The 17,677-nt window shown below is 40.6% G+C and overlaps 1 long non-coding RNA gene and 1 pseudogene across 1 annotated transcript in view; both read right to left on the bottom strand.

Moving 5' to 3' along the window:
• The window catches only part of LOC134485807 (probable cyclin-dependent serine/threonine-protein kinase DDB_G0292550), a 72,038-nt gene that overhangs the window by 25,123 nt on the left and 29,238 nt on the right, over window positions 1–17,677 (bottom strand). The window lies entirely within an intron of this gene.
• On the bottom strand, window positions 2,398–3,234 carry LOC108350116 (60S ribosomal protein L7 pseudogene; annotated as a pseudogene).

Here is a 17,677-nt window from a genome sequence, read left to right as displayed (position 1 = left end):
ATGAAAAGCGCGCGCGCGCGCGTGCACACACACACACACACACACACACACACACACACACACACACACACACGCAGTATCAATGATGATTACGACATCGTGTCTGTATGATCTAGGCATGGTAGTACTTCCCTGTAATCCCATCACTCAGAGAACAAACAGGAAGACTGTTGTGAGGTAAAACTTACTCTGGATTCTATCATGGATCCTGTCTAAAGCAAAAATAAAGAATGAAAAGAAAGAGAAAATCGCTTCTCGGCCTTTTGCCTAAGATCAAGTGTAGGAAAGAAAGAGAAAGGAAAAAACATTTCCTTTTCATTAAGAAGATACGATTGTGCGTCCCTTGTTAATAAAAGTTGCATTGTAAGACATGATTTATTAAGTGGTTTACTATCAAGTAAGCATTGCATAGTGTACAAACTAAAATGGATACCATGTCACTAGTTGATATACTCAAGAAAAAAAAAATACCAAGTCCCTTGCCTTCATCTCACTAATGCAGAGATTAGAGACGTGTATCACCATGACCAGTTATATAGTACTTGAATGTAGTGCCTCATGCATGCTGGACAAGCATTCTAGTGAGCTAAATTCCCAGCCCCATTAGAGGAAATACTTCAATGGCATCTGTCTTACCTACTGTTCTGTTGCTTTGACGAGACACCGTGATCAAGGGAACTCATAGAATAAAACATTTAACTGGGGACTTGTTTACAGCTTCAGCGGGTTAATACATTATCATCATGGTTGGAGTGAGGCAGCAGGTAGGCCCAATGCTGAGAAAGTAACTGATAGCTACATGTTGATCTGCAGAGAATGAGAGATGGGGGGTGGAGGGGTGACACTGAGAGTGGTCTGGGCTTTTGAAACATCAGAGCCTACCCACAGTGACACACATTTTTCCAATAAGACCACACCTCCTAATACTTCCCAAACAGTTCCACTAAATGAGGACCAAGCATTCAAACACATGAGCCTATGGGAGTCATCCTCATTGAAATGTCTTATATGTTGTCCATAGCTGGCCAAAACTAATTGAAAGCATTCAACTGCCTATATAATGAGAAAAGAAATATTCTCTTCCTATAAATGAATCTACAGGTCACTCTTACCTCAATTCTAATGCCCCTCCTATAACAGCTAGTAAATTTTCTAAGCCCCAATGCCCCAGTATCGATACAATGGACCTCTTCTCTCTCTTCTCTACAAGGCCTTCTTTTCTGCTTACTACATCATCTATTTTCATCCATGCAGCAGATCATTCTCAAGAACAGAAAACATCTCTTAGCAATTTTTCACCCTTTATCTCCCTTAAGCTACCACTCTGTTCATTGCAGGTTAAACTGCACTTGACCTCACTTGGAAAAGGGATCGGTGTAGATGGGATTAGTTAAGAAGAGGTCACAGTGGAATAGGGTGGATCCTGACACAATGCGATTGGTGTCATAAAATGTGAAGTAAAGACACGGGGCACAAAATGTGACTGTGTGAGGACAAAGGTAGAAACGGAGGAGGAAACTGCAAGCCAAGAAACACTAAGCATTGGGTATTCCTCAGTCAAAGATAGGAAGGGACAAGCAAGGATTCAGAGGCTTTCAGAAGTAGTGGGGTCTTGGTAACCACGAGCTTCAGGGCATCTGATCATGTATATAGCAGTGACATGGCCACAGTCCCAAATTACTCTGTTTCTGTCCCTGTCTCACAACGACCCTAGGAACTAATACAACACCAGGTGCTGTTGAACATCAGGCTGTTTCCATGAGTAGATAGTGCATTTTTTTATGTCCTAGAAGTCCCCTTGGCCTGACATTTCTCATAAGTTACCACTCTGCTTCCTTTTGAAAACACCCTGGGATTATCATCGCAGCTTACACCCTCAGCCTTCTCTCACACTTCCACCCTGGTGCGGATCCCGCCTCCCTCCATTCTCCAAAGTTTTTTGTCAAGGTGGCTCACTGAGGGTCAATTTCCTTCCTTCCTTCCTTCCTTCCTTCCTTCCTTCCTTCCTTCCTTTTAAGATTGTTCTTTTATGTGTGTATGTGTTTTCTTGCCTCTGTGTGTGGTCTATGTGTGTGTATGCTTATGTCTGTTTGTGTATATTTATATGTGTGTGTGTGTCTGTCTGTCTGTCTGTCTCTCTCTCTCTCTCTCTCTGTGTGTGTGTGTGTGTGTGTGTGTGTGTGTGTGTGTGTGTGTGTGTACCATGTACATGCAGTGCCCTCAGAGTGCCCTCAGATGTCAAAGAGCTGTTATGTGGATGCAGGGAACTGAAGCTGGATCCCCTGTAAGAGCAGTAAAGGCTGTGCTAACCACTCAGACATCTGTCTATCCACTATGTCAATTGTCTTACAAAAAAAAATACTGTCTGTCTCGTTCTTTTTTTCCCAATTTGCCAAGCTGTGACTGTTCATTAGCCAGATTATAAAAGTATCACGGGCGACACCTTAGTTCACCCGTCTAAGAAGCCTGTTTATCTGGCCTTCCCTGTTGCCAGCGTCTCCACCTTCTACAGAGTGAGTTGTCTTTTTCTTCATTCCACCTCGTGGGGAAGATAGTTTGAAGGGCCACAGGAAGTTATTTGCTTCCTTGAAGCGTTTCCCAACTGTATAGATCTCATGCATTAGATCCTCCATGCAGATGATGCCAAATTTACCAAGAGATCGAGCAATCGAGGAATTATCTGTCAAGGCAATCTGCTTTTTATTGATTTTGCCATAGATTCACTTGTAGATGAGCTCATTTATTGACTTCTGGTCAGGGTACCTCCGTGCAAGGTATGGTTCCACAATCCTCAGCATGCTAATTGAAGCCATGTTGCGCTTAACAGAGGTGCCATTGAAGATCTGTCGAAGACGACAAGGCTGCAATACCTTGAGCACCTTTGGGCTTACTCCATTGATACTGAGATTCTGATGACAAACGCCAAATTTGGTTCTGTGGGCCCATAGACGTTTCCAGCTCTCCTTGCCGTTCTAGCCATCCAATCTCAGGCTCGTACATCTGCCTGCATTCCTTGTGAGAGTGCTTTTCGGTCTCATAGATGAGCTTCCTCCTTCCCTTTTGCAGTGTCCTCAGGGCAAACCTCTTCCTCAGGCGCTTCACCTCCAACTCTGCGAAATTCCTTCGCTTTTTCTTAAGGGTTTCTGGCACAATGAAAGAAAAGTACCCCTTTTTCTTCTCTCCACAGCCTCCATGGTTCCAGCCAGAAAAGAAGAGAAAGCTCATCTGTCTCATTCTTGATGTAGGTACTGCTTTTTTCTCACCAGAAACTAAGTTTCACAAAAGGCAGCAAGACAATGTGTTTCTCCACTGTGGACTAGGTTCTACCACCCATTATGTGCTCTATGATTTTTTTTAAAGAAATAAGCATTTGCTTTTATATTTCTAGTTACCGACAGCAAACTTGGTTTCCATGTGAACTATAGCACACTCTGTTGAAAGGATACTAACAAGTGTTGCATGGATTCTGCTATAGCTTTTTAAGAATTTGAAGGATACTCAAGGAAAGGTTGCATGCTTTGCTAGCATATTGCCAGCCATATTCCATCCCGATAAAAGGTGGAATGTCTTTAAACATTAGCTATCGGTCTTAGTATACATGCCATTTATTGAGAAACGGGAGGTTCTCAACTTTCATTTTATAGAGTTAGAGATTAAGGACAAAAAAAAAAAAGTCCAACAGTTTTCCGATGATGTTTAAGTGGCTAAAACCACAGTCAGCTGTCAGCTGGGCAGGTTACTGTCCTCCACTGATCTCCATGCCTTGCTAATTGTTCCTGATCAAGTTGTTCTACACAGGCAAGGCAGAGTGGACTTCGGAAATGAACTGTCTGACCCTCCTTACTCATAAGAACTCAATTATTCCCTGTTATCCTTCGCATGATGTGCTTCGCATGCTTGTCAAAGCCTTTCCTTCAACCAACTCCTCCCACTCTGGTCTGAGCTCTTCCACCATCTCAACTTAGTGCAGAATGGACATCATTTGAAGTCACTTTCAGGTGTCTGGCCACCCATGCGGCCTCTATCCTAGACCTCTGCATGTTACTTCCTCCTTTTGAGACTTCCTTCATTGATACCTGTCACCCGCCTCTCGTCCTTTACTTCTACTTTAGATGGTTCATGCTCTTCAAAACCTTTCTTGAAGTTAATTTTTTCTGAGATCTCCCCTTATGTGTTCTTAAGGCATACTAAGCTGTTTTAACTCTCAGTTTAAGCTTTTTGTGGCCAATTGGTTACAACTTAAGGTCCTGTTTCATATTATATCTAAAATATTTAGTATATTCTAGATACCTAAGAAATCCCGGAGGAATGAAACATAAGAAAAAAACTTTAAATAGTGTTAATAACTATATTAAATGACAAAAAATTGACAGTCTCTCAAACCACAAGGGATTAAAACAAATTCAGACAAAGCTAATGTAAAAATCTAGGACAACAACAACAACAACAAAATTCCATCTTAAGAAATGCTCCCCTCTATTGTCACTGTAACCATGGATACACACCTACGCAGGGCTTTTTAAAAAGATGTTATTTCTTAGAAAGCTGTCTTTAAAGTTATGGTACAAAACAGTTGCTTTCAAATACAAAAAGAATATTTTTAAATTGATGAATATTTAAGACATTTTAAGGAAATTGTTATAATTTCTGACCTCATGGGATGGTCCCATGGACCTTCCTGAAGGTCTCACATAATGATTTGATAAGATTGCTGTCTCCACTACATGAGAAGATAGGACAGCGGTCTTTCTCCTGACCACAGTTGTTCTGCACGTCCTTGAATTCCAGTTTCAGAAACACCATCAAAACACTGTTTCCTCAACCTTATGATTTCAGAGACAAAAATGTTTCTCAGAATCATTCAAGAGAATGTTATCCACTTTTTCTCTGTCAGGTAAGCATGTTAAACATACACATGTATATACTCGTGCACATGCACACACTGTCCCATCCCTTCTTTGTTTTAAACTGGTAAAACAAGTCCGCATGCTTCTTCTCCAGCTCTCATCAGAGATTAAAGACACAGACTTTGAACACTGTCTTGGACTTCACCTCAAGCACACTGTCTCCTCTATAAATAAGAAAAGGACATTTTATTCTAAAAGAATGTAATCATTAGAAGGGAAAATTCTTTTCACTACAATAAGCTTGATCTTGTGCAATTTTGTGATGTGTCTTCTGCTACCACTGTGAATATTCAGTCTAACACGTGTGCCCCAGGATCTGTGGCTGGTACCTCATGCTTTTCCACTCCAACCCAAGGATGGATGTCGGATGCGTCATGAACGAATTCCTCAGTCTTGTCCCTTACCTTGTACCTTCGAGCAGTTGGCTCACGGATTATTTCCTATCACTATCATTCACTGTGGTCATAAAGCCATACAAGACATGCAAGTAAGCATCATAGAGACTTTAGATTATGAATCAGTTTTCTGTGATTGGTTTTCTTCAAATTTTCCTCCATGTTCCTATGAGACAGAACTAGGAGCCTGTGTTCACAGACCAGACTGTCTGTGAGCCCTTTAGAAATTTCTTCCACTGTGGGATCAGTGAAGTGAGGATGGAGTGCTGCCAGCAAAGACAGGTGCCTTACGCACCGTGAACTCCAAATAGGTACTCGTTGCTCTTGCACAGAGAAGGCTCAGGACTTCTAGATCCAGCCCTCTGGTCTACTGCTTTCTCTGCAGCTGCACATCCTTGCCCCAGGCCAACAGCATCCTCAGGTCTGGATCAAATAGACTTCACCTGTATCCCCGTGGGAGTAGGAATGAAGAGCATTCGTCTGATTCCTCCAGGCTCAGACCCATCTGTGGATTATTTTACATGAAGACTGGAAACTGTTTCCTTCCCATACAATATTTAGAGAGGATTTCTTGTTTCCATTGTGCCAAAATTCCCCTCCTAGCCATGGAGGGGATAGCAAATAGCAACTCTTGGGGCAAGGTAAGTTCTGTGAGCAAAGTCACCAGAAGGGAGGAGGTGGGTTATGCTCTCCCACTTCGTTTCAAGCTGGTTAAGACAAGTTCCCATACCTCTCTCAAGCTCTCACCAGAGATTAAAGACTCAGACTCCGAACAGTGCCGTGGGCTTTGCCTCAAGCACCAGAGCAGCTATTGCTGTAAGAAATGATGGGGAGGGGGCTTCTCCTTTCATCTGGCTCTCTTCCTTTATGAATTCAGGAAGAAAAAAAATAAGGGAACTTGTCTGGCTATTCAAGTTCCACAAAATTTTCCCTAAATTAACAAAATGTTTTAAGGGAATGATTTGAGAGTCGAGTTGCACATATTTGAGCTCAATACCATTGCTTATTAAATAAGAGAAATTCATCTTTCTTCTACACCTATGGGTCTTTTAAGAACAAGACAACCCAATCAAACTAACAAGAGCTCAGAGATAGGATCAACTTTGATGCTTCTTGGACCACATTTCTTTGACTCACTGACTGCCTATGATATTAACAACACTCAGATGACCTGAGGATAAAATTGCATGTTGTACATATGAATAAAACGGCTCCATACAGAATAACCCTGTGATACCTTTAAGAAGCCCCTCCAGTCTACAGGAAATCAGGGAGAAGCAAGCCACATATTGCCTTGGAAAATCCTATTGAGAAAGCCAAACAGTGGCCAGACAAGATTAAAAAACAACATCCTTCTCCACACACCACCATATATATATACATGGTCATACATATACACACTACCAGATATGTACACCACCAGACATACTATGCCCTCAGGCCCTTTCCCCTAGGACTATTTCCACATCTCACAGTCTCCTAGGAGAGTGCTTTTCTCCCATCCCATCAATACTACTGATGACCTTGGCACTGCTTTTCCTAGTTCACAAATTTGGCCAGTTTGAATAGGTTATTCTGGTAGAATTGAGCTCCAGTAACAAAAGACAGAAGACCAAACCCACACAATTTGACAAACCTGAAGACCAAAGTCACATTCACTATGGCCTGTGGACATGTGTCACTGAAAAGAAGCAGAGCCCAACCCTTTTCCTTCCCTTCTTTGCCAGTTCCTGGCATGGCCAGCCATTCCTCTTCATGTACACATTGCTCAGAATTGTCTGGTCCTGGCTTCCCCTTCCCTGGGTCTTTCTTCCTCACTCAGATAGAGCTGCTTACCTTAGCAGTAAATGTTAATTTTCTCCTGTCCTTAGTACAGTAACACCCCCCAACCCCCACCACACACACACACATACACACACACACACACACACACACACACACACACACACACACACACACACACACACACATCATGACCTGGTGAAGGGGAAGGGGACTTTACTCTCCGGACAGCTATCTCAGATTGTGGCCTGTCAGGCATTCAGTGTAACTTACCATATTACCTCCACCCACCTCTACCACAGCTTTCTTTCCAAAGAGAGACAATAAAATCACTCGCCTAATGCAAAATGTCCCTGAGTTTATCCCCTTTCAAAGACACTTGTGTAGAAGAACATCAAAATGTCCATTTCCAGTGCTGGAAGTGTAATGTTAATAAAGGTTCTCAGACAAGCATAGCTCCCTAATGTCCTTAAAACTATTTAAATTTAAACAAATATAATATTTAAATGTGTAAATAATCCAAAACACCATGTTCAAATAGGGTGTCGATCTACTCATGAATCTTAGTGAATATATACCAATTTATATTTTAATAAATAAAATTGAAAAGACTAAGCATGTCTCCTTGAATTTTCACTTGCTCTCTGTTTATGTACATCCACACAGATGCCCACATGTATATAGTTCTTTTGTTTTATTGAGTAGATATATGACATAAAGATAGATATATTTGTATGAAAATTAAAAATGTATTTCTGCTAATGATGAGCATCCAAAAGCTTAGGGGTCCTCTCTTCCAGCATTGAGGCTAAGCTACCATGAGCCTGTGGTTTCTTCTGTGTCAGTTCATTAGTATCAAGCCAGACCCACCACTATCACCTGGGTCAGACATTTCTACCCGCAGGTTCTCAGAGAATCATGAGCCAACATAACCAGTCTTGTTATTATTCAGAGCCCCCTCAGTTTCCAAAGGACATCCTCCTTGGGTCGCCATCTGGTAGTGAAGCATCCTTCAGCTGCTCACTTCCAGCCTCTTACTTCTGTCTTTCTGCCTCTGGCAGGATTCACCTCCTTGGTACAGATTCTGTCACAGACCAATATTGCTGCTGCCCTCATAGTTCACAGTTCATTTTCTGTATTTCTGTTTTGCCTTTTCAAGGAGGTCACAAGCTCTCTTTAAAAGGGTGCTTCAGTTTCTCTTGCCTCCACAACACTGAGAGTTAGAGAAGACCTTTATAAGCTAGCTTGATAGTAGATTTCTCCTGTACTACACAGGATGCTAAGATAACCATCAGCTAATAGGTTAGCATTTGGTCATTGGTTTAGAGTAATACTATACAGTTTATTTTTTTATTTTCCATCCAGTTTCACTTTCTAAAATAAAAGATGATTATTATATACTTTATATACTTTTAATTTTGAACTATGCTCTACAATTAAATAGATCTACAAATGTTTGTAATCACAGTAATTTGTGACTCTTGACCTCAGATTTCTGCCATTTTTTCCCATTTGAGAGACACTAAGTCCTTACTCCTCATTATTTTGAAATAGCCATTGCCATTCATGGCTATTATAGAACGCTTTAGAATGTTAGAAGTTACCTCATCTACACAACTGTGCTGGAAAATGTAGATTTTCAGGACATTTAAATTATATCTCGATTTTAAGACAATAAACAGAAAACCAACTCTTTTAGGCCATTAAAAGTATTTAAATCAGAGATGGATGACAAGAGTCAAATAATCAGTTCAGTGTTTATGGTTCACATTATACTGTCCAATTACTTACAGATACTTAAAAACAAATTTTTGACTGGCTTATGTCTTTAACCATTGCTTTCAGTGGCTCACGGTGCAGAGTCAATATTTTCTAATTTCCTGTTAATCTAAAGACAAAACTTTGTTTTAAATCAGTAAGACTTTTTTCTTTCACAGTTTCACATGTACACGGTTACTTATTTTTGGCATCTTGTGCAGCCAGGGGTCTTAAAAAATCCATAAAACAAGCTATTGGCGCATGATATAAACACGTAGAGTTTCACTATAAATTGCTATTATTCTTTGGAAAGGCTTACTTTTAGCTAATGAACTTATTTAATTATGACTTGAGTGGGAAACAGCTTGTGGAGTGGCCCCTATCCACAGTCCACGATTTGGATGACTCTATTTTCAACTATGTGTCCCTCCAGACACATAAGGACACCATGTTTTTCTCGTCAGGTCACAGTGAAGATGGCTTACAGGTAACTTTTTCATTAAGCTAATTCATTCTACTCACAGATAGCAACTGTAGCACTAAATCACTCAATGTATTGAGAATTCAGGCCTCGATCAACTTAATCCCTAATCATTAGTTTACAGTGGCCACAAGGTCATGAAACAACATTTAGCAATATTCTACATTAAATATCAATTATGCTCCTAATGTGTTTATTCTCTAACTTCATTAAATAGAAGATGTCACTTAGGAAATAATTAACATTTAATTATAACAAAGCCAACAGTTGGCACAGGAATAATTTTAACTCTAAAATCGCGAAGAATTTCAGTGTTGAACTTTGATGGATGATCTATAGATTTACAAAAGGTGTTATTCAACGTCACTAACATAAAACAAAGGCTCTTCAGAGTCCTGTTTGAAGGTTTGTTTGGTTTTCAGGGGGAGGTAAGGAAGGAACTTGAATAATATTTTTCATAGTGCCTTTATCCAAAAGGATAGCAATTATTCATGTAATTACTAGGTATTTTTGTGAATAAGAGTTTGAGAGGGGTTTGACACCGTCCACTTGGCCGAGAACCATAATAGATGCCCTAACTGCTCCTTTATTATTTGCGGAGGGGGAAAACAAACAAGTTGAGCTATTATTTGAAATCTCTATAAATCCCATGAGCTAGTCTAAAGAGACATTCAGCTGAAAAATTCCTAGTCACCAGATTGGGTTGTTTTGCTTTGCTAGCTGGTCTACTTAAGGCTTTAAAATAAAAATGTTTTATTTACTTGAGCTCTTTGTCCCTGAAGACAATGACCCCCCCATTTCTTAATCCGAGTGCTATGTTAAGAAGTAAAGCAGGGACAAGGCAGTTAGCTCACCTGGGAGGAGCTCAGAGAGATTAGAGCTATGATTCCTCAGAGTAGAGGCACTGGAGGGCAATGTCTTCATAGAAAGCAGCTGCTTCTCTTAATGTCAGAAGGGAAGTTATCCTTCCTGAGTGAAAGACATAGACGAGACTGGACGTTTTACTGTAGGGCCTCACGGGTGACTCTATATTAGGTAACAGACCCCTAGCTTTGGTTTATCCCGTGAAGTCATATTGCTGCAGAGTTTGTGAAATGAGGAAAAACCTAGTTGAAATCTCTTATGTAAATAAAAAGGAAAAAGATTCACAAAGATGCGATTAACCAGCCGGGATGCGGCTCGGTGGTAGAGATCTCGCTTAGCACGTGCAAGGTTTTGGTGTTGAGGTCCAACCTGGTGACAAACACAAAGGTAAGGACCTCATACAGGCCGTTACATCATTGCACACACAAACAGCCAAAATTTGCGTCGTTTATGAAAAAAAAAATTCCTTCGTGGGAAATGCAAAGTATTAGCCATATTAGCTGAAGAAGAGTTGTTCGTTAGTGTTTTTATTATGTTAGCGCGTTTCCCCTTTGGCCTAGACGCACACAGTTTTGCACACTGTGTGCAACTTGGCAATACAGCCATTTTCTTTTGAACGTTACTGTAAGAATCCCTTAGATTGCTTTCGCGGGAAAGCGTCGACTCCTCACTCGAGCCCAGAGAGTGACTAAAAGCATCAAAAGAAAAGGCGGTGTCCAGTCATTGTCTTCATCTGACAGCCATTGTGGATTCCAAGAACAACAGGATTGATCGATACACGGCCCTGCGAGGAGGGATTATGCACCCGAAGCCACGCGGGTGCAAGCTCACAGATGGAATGACAGAGTGAGGCTAATTATCAATGAGGAAGGGGTTTGAGCCTGGATTAGGGGTTTTAAGGAACCAGATGGCTCCACACAAGCAGAAAGGACTTCTTTCCGCCACCTGGCAGGTAACGAGCACCAAGACCAGAACTGCTCAGTTACGTACACCTTTTGCCCTGCCACCCAATTCTTCCTTGATTTAAACCAACTCCCCTGCCATGTCCTTGGAGAGAGTCTTGCAGGAAGCACTGAATCCCTTTATGTTATCCTCATTTTTCTTTTTATCACAGATTCTCTCTTTAAATGACGTTTGGGGCTGAGTGGTTGAGCCCAGCCCACTGCGATTCCCAAAACTGGTGGCTAAATACAGCCTGTAGAGGCTCCAGAAGCCTGGATTTTTACCCCAAACTTTGATGTCAATAGTACATTTACCAGTACTCCAGGCAGATAAGAGTATATTTTAAACCCCCATCCACGTTTTTTAAGATTTATTTATTTACTATGTATGTTTGCAGGCCAGAAGTGGGCACCAGATCCAATTATGGATGGGCATGAGCCACCATGTGCTTGCTGGGATTTGAACTCAGGACCTCTGGAAGAGCAGTCAGTGCTTTTAACCACTAAGACATCTCTCCAGCCCTCCCATCAACATTTTTAAAACCAAGAACCTGTGTGTGTGTGTGTGTGTGTCTATGTGTGTGTCTGTGTGTGTGTGTGTGTGTGTGTGTCTGTGTCTGTGTGTCTGTGTCTGTGTCTGTGTCTGTGTCTGTGTAGGTAGGTGGTTGAGAGAGAAAGAAAGAGAGAATACATATTCATATAGTCATATAGTCATATCTAACTATATTGTTTTACCTTGTAACTTACTGATTATTTTAAAACAAATTTTATTTATTATCATTTATTATATTATTTATGATTTTAAAAATAAATAAAGGGCTACAGTCAATCTCAACTAACAATGGAAAATCAAATGAGTATATCATTTTGGGAGTCGGGTGAATAAATGAACTGAGACACTAAACAGCAGCGTCTCACTGCATCATAAAGAGACAATTGCCAGACACTGAGGAAGAGTGGAAACTGGGCTATAAGGTAAAGAATAAAATGGAGGCTAAACTCACATGCTATGACATAAAAGACATACCCCCACAATTTTTTATTATTTTGTATTTTTTTATTCATTTTTTTTTATTTTTTGAGACAAGGTCTCACTCTATCCTAGGCTAACCTGGAACTCATTAGCTAGCCGAGGCTAGCCTTCAGCTTTCAGCAGCACTACACTCAAGCCTCCCTGGTACTGAGATCATACATGTGAACCATCATTTCTATCAAGGGCAAGGCATTCATAAATTGAACAGGTCACCAGATGGGGCGTCTAGAAGGGTGATGTATTTTTATGTATTGGCCTGCGATGTGGAAAGTATTGGCTTATAGTAGTTCAAAACTATATGGTTTGTTCTATGTAGTTTTTCTAGATCCATATAGCTACTACTTGATATGCCCATCACCCATTTGATAAACACACTGAGGACTCAGGAGTGTTTTTCCTGTAAGCTTTACTGTGAATACCTTCCTCTACGATGAAAGGTGCGTTCCTGTAAGTAGAACTTGTCAAATTCTTTTCATACCTCCAAGATACACTGCTTATCTCCTTCTGAGTCAGATGTTGGCTTTCCCAGCAACCAAAATTATTCAAATATTTTACAGAAGTTCTGGCTAAGCCTACATAAAGATCTAGCTACAGGCCGATAATATCTCCATATCTTGGCCTATGTTATTATACCCTACTTTCCTCTATAATTTAAGCAAAAATCATTATTTTTCTTAATCAAATGAGAAAAGTGTATGCACTTTAGAAAGATCTCTGTACCTTCTTAAGCACGTGCCTACTCTGGGACCCATCATTTCTATCCCCATAGATTTATGAAGAGAACGTATATGCTGACAAAAAAAAATTCTACAAGAGTGTTCTATGCAACTTTGAGAGCCTGGCTCAAAACTAGAGATAGTCAAAATGTCCGTCAATAGAGAAGAGAACATGTAACATATATTTATGTAATTGGATGCTAATCTACAATTTTACAAAGCGAGGCAAATGAACAACATGAAGTAATCGCAATATAATTATGCTAATTGAAAAGCACTGACCTCAAAAAGAAAGTGTATATCTTATGAACATGTTTGAGAGATGTTTACAACAAGATACAATAATTGACTGGAAAAATCAACATGGGTGTGGCCTCTCGGGCAGTGGTACAGAGGCTCACAGGAGTAAGTACTATGAGTACTGTAGGCAGTAGGCATGTGGCCAAGTGAGACTTAGTGGGAGGGGTTGTTATTTGTCTGTTTTTCTCAGCAGATTTGCACATACTAGGCAAGAGCTTTACCAGTGGTCAGTACACCACTCCTCGTTGTCATCCCCACAACTATGCTGGCACCAGGCTATACTTTGAAAGAAGTCCGAGTTGCCCAGGTACAAGTATGTGTCAAAATATACAATTAGCACATTGTGGTTTACATAAGATTTTTGTCAAAATGAAAAAAGCCTGCAACTCCAGGTAGTGACATTCATATTAAATTATTTATGAATAAATATTAAGGAGTCTACAGATTGTTTTGAAACATCTAAATAAGACTAATGGGTGATTAGACAGCTTGACCAATCAATAGGGACATGATGAAAACACATTGCGTAAAATGCAAACACTAAAATGGACAACACATAGATTAACAGTGAACTTTTAACTTGATCACATTTAAAATTATTATAGGATGAGATGACACTTGCTGACAAGCTTGATGACCTGGTTGGGGTCTCTGGAACCCACAAGGTAGAAAGAACCAATTAACTCACAAACGTTACCCTCTGTCCTCCAGACTCAAGCCATGACAATAATTAACAAAAAAAATTCATAATTTTATATAATAAAAAATATGATCAAGGGTAGCAAATGAGATTCCTTATTTAGGAATCTGTGGGATTCAACCGAGAATAAAACACCAATTCCTGGTTCCCTGGGCCTCACAAGCTCTCTTGGTCTCTGTTTTTGTCCCATATGCATTCCAGGAGGTTCAACTTTCTGTCTAATCTTCAAGCCCAAGACAGTTGGTTGCAGAGTTCTTATCTATTGCTTCTCTCTGGAATACTCTTCGCCTAGATTTTCTTAGTATTTCGCTTTCTTCCCTTGGGTCATCCTAATCGTTCAGAGAGATTTGCTTGCATACCATTGGTCTACATTGAAATTACTTTTTGTGTGAACTTCATAAGCTCTGCAATCCCTCTGAGTATCTGCCTTCAAGAAAGGTACCTAGTAGATACACACATATAATCTGAGAATTGGGGAACTGATGCAGGAGGATAGTGAGATTCAGAGTTTGAAGCCAGCCTGAGCTATATAGTGAGTTCAAGGCTAGGCAAGGACACATAGCAAGATCTGGTTTACAAATCAAAATGCAGATAAGGCATGATACCTGAAACCACATCACTTGGGAAACAGAGGAAGAAGAATCAAGGTTTATTGTTATTCTCAGTGACATAGTAGGTTTGACATAGACAGTCTGGGCTAAATGGGACTGTCATTAAAATAAGAAGAATAATAGCTGGTATCTATAAGGAAAGTGGGCTCCGGGCCTTGCTTGAGCAGTACAGTAGAGCTGGCTCGGGAGGATGGGTCCCACTTAGTCAATCTGAGGGTATGAGAGCAGGAGGGCTGACTCTGCCTCCTACCAATGGCAGCATTGATTGGCCTAGCCAGAATAGTGATGGAGAGCTCACCCTGTTGGTGCTGATAAGGGAGAGTCAGTGTGCTAACCAGCTCTGTTACCACCCAGGCCCAGATGCAGTGCTCTGAGTTGACCCACCCCAAAATCTATATCATCTGCAGATGGTTGGGACACATGAAAGGGCCAGTCCTGCTTATCCAAAGCTGCAGGATCTCCATGACACAAAGCAACAACTGGATCACCAAGAGGAGTCCTGGTGAGGATCCAATATTGATGGTGAAACAGAAGCCAAAGATCTTGAACCAAACCAATGACTCATTGCAACGAACATTTGCAAGTGAAGATGTGTGGACAGAGATATATACTATGGGACACACTGTGACATACTATAGCTTGAAAAATGAGATGTTTTCTATGCTTTGGGTTGGTGTGTGTGTATGTGTGCTTATTTTGGGGGAGTGGCTATAAGAGCAGTGGGCAGATATGAGGAGACAGGGAGATGAATAGAATTGGGGTGCATGATGACTCACAAAGCAATAAAAAGTTTTTAAAAACAGACAAAGTGAGATTAAAGTCTATGGGGCAATAGCATTTTTTATAGTTAAATGTATAAGTAAGTGAATAAAGTACATACATAACATATGCAAAGCCTAGGTCAAGTGTACAAGTGGAGGGCCATATGTATCTATGAATTTAAAAATTCCATTAGGCTTATATGTTAAGTACAGTATATAACAAAATATCTTCTTAATTATAAACCTTAGCAACATATGTAAACAATACATTTAAATAGATATATTTAAATAGGTCTAAAAGTTGGCTAAGTATCAGAGACTAGTCTTAATGATCATTTGCACACCTTTGAGTGCTTTGCTCATAAGCCAATAATGCCTAACCGAGTCACTTAATAGTAAAGGTTACTGCTCTACTCTTTGAGCAACTTTTACAAACAATATGCTCACTCACAAATCCCTTTTAAGCTACAATTTTAACACTAAGATGTGTGTTATGTTCATACATCATCCCCACCATGAAGACGGTCTTGATCTTTTAGCTCCGCCTTCTTTTTTAAATTTTTTGTTTACCTTTTATTATCCACTTTACATCCGGCTCACTGCTCCCCTCCATGTCACCCCCTCCCATAATCATTCCCCTATCCTCCATCCCCTTCTACTCTGAGCAGGTGGGGGTCCTCTTGGGTATGCCCCCACCCTGGCACTTCAAGTGTCTTCGAGGCTAGGCAATTCCTCTCCCACTAGGCCAGACAAGGCAGCCCATCTAGAAGAACATATCTCACAGACAGGAAACAGCTTTTGGGAGAGCCCCTGTTCCAGTTGTTTGGGGCCCACATGAAAACCAAGCTGCACATCTGCTACATATGAGGGGGGAGGCCTCAGTCCAGCCAGTGTATCCTCTTTGGATTGGTGGTTCGACCTCCAAGAGTCCCAAGGACTCCAGGTTAGTTCATTCATTGGTCTTCCTGAGGAGTTCCTTATCCCCTTAGGGGCTGCAATCCTTCTTCCTATTCTGTATGGCAAAGGACACTGTGAGTAGGACAAACAGCAGCCTACATATTGGGAAAGGATCTTTGATAACCTTACATCTGACAAATACCCAAACTTTATAAAGAACTCAAGAAGTTAAACATCAACAACCCAAATAACCCAATTTAAAAATGGGGCATAGAGCTAAACAGAGACTTCTGTCCCTCAATTGAAGAATGGATAAAGAAAATGTGGTACATCTCTACAATGGAATACTATTCAACTATGAAAAAACGAAGACATGAATTTTGCAGGCAATTGGATGAATCTTGAGAGTATCATTTTGAATGAGTTAACCCAATCCCAAGGACATGAATGAAAGGAGTCCAGCATGGCTATTGACTCACACAGGTGTAGACGCCCACAGCCAAAGAGAGGATGGGGCTTGGGGACTCTTACAGAAGGGTAGGAGGAGGTAAGCTACACCTTTTATTAAATCTCCTTTCCAAGTTTTCAAAAGCACACCTCTCCTTCTCTTTAGAGGCCCTTACTCTGTTTTTACTATATGGTCCTGTTTCCTCTCTAATGTTCTTTCAGCTCAAGACCTAAGCATAGCTGAGGTCCTTTCTCCTAATAAACCTCATTTCTGAAGGACGATTGTGTGTTGGCTCCTTAAGAATCAAGAGCCCTGGCATTTCCTTTTCCTTTTCTTAACAAAACAGAAGGGAGAAATGGGCACATTCAGAAATCAAAGAATTATTGATGACCAGAAACAGTACCTCATTTAACCAGAGACAATGGCATTTACACTGAGAGCAAATATTTGACAAAGACATTTGTCTTTTCTCCTACCTGAGATTTTTCTACCACTTAAGTCCTTACTAAACAGCAAACTTGTCTGACAAGAGTGCAGCGCACAGAATGTATGCATTCGGACAGAGATGATTCAGGCAGGAGTGACTATGTCGCACTTTCCTAAGAAGGGAGTGGCATCAGGAGATCCCAGCACACCAGCTGTACAAGAATGAGGTTAGAAAAGATTAGGAAAATAACACACACAGACAGACAAACAGATGAATACAAGACAGATGCCTGATAGAGCTATTGTGATGGTATGCCACAAACCAGAACTCTTAGCTTCCTCTTCCTTGGTCAAATAGAAATAGGGTAGGAGGCAAGCAGTGATTGAATTTTGAGGGTTTCATTGGTGACCCTTTTCCAACAAAATATGATACCGTCTTCATCTGATTTGTGCAGGGTGATTAAAACCTTTCATTTTGCTCCATCATTTCCCCAAATTCCTTTCTTAATCAATTGTGGTGAGGTCACCCTTTTGATTTTGATTGTTTCCTGTCTGGGTAGGTCATTGCCTTCCTCCATTGCTAGCTGCTTTAATTGTGCTAGATGTTGGGAGTTTCATCATTGTTCAACAACTGTATACAATCCTGTTTCTTGTTAG

Source organism: Rattus norvegicus, chromosome 2 (assembly GCF_021556685.1).
Source record: "Rattus norvegicus strain SHRSP/BbbUtx chromosome 2, alternate assembly SHRSP_T2T, whole genome shotgun sequence".
Classification (NCBI taxonomy): domain Eukaryota; kingdom Metazoa; phylum Chordata; class Mammalia; order Rodentia; family Muridae; genus Rattus; species Rattus norvegicus.
Note: the sequence above shows the minus strand (reverse complement) of the source record. Positions and strands in the feature narration are given on the sequence as shown.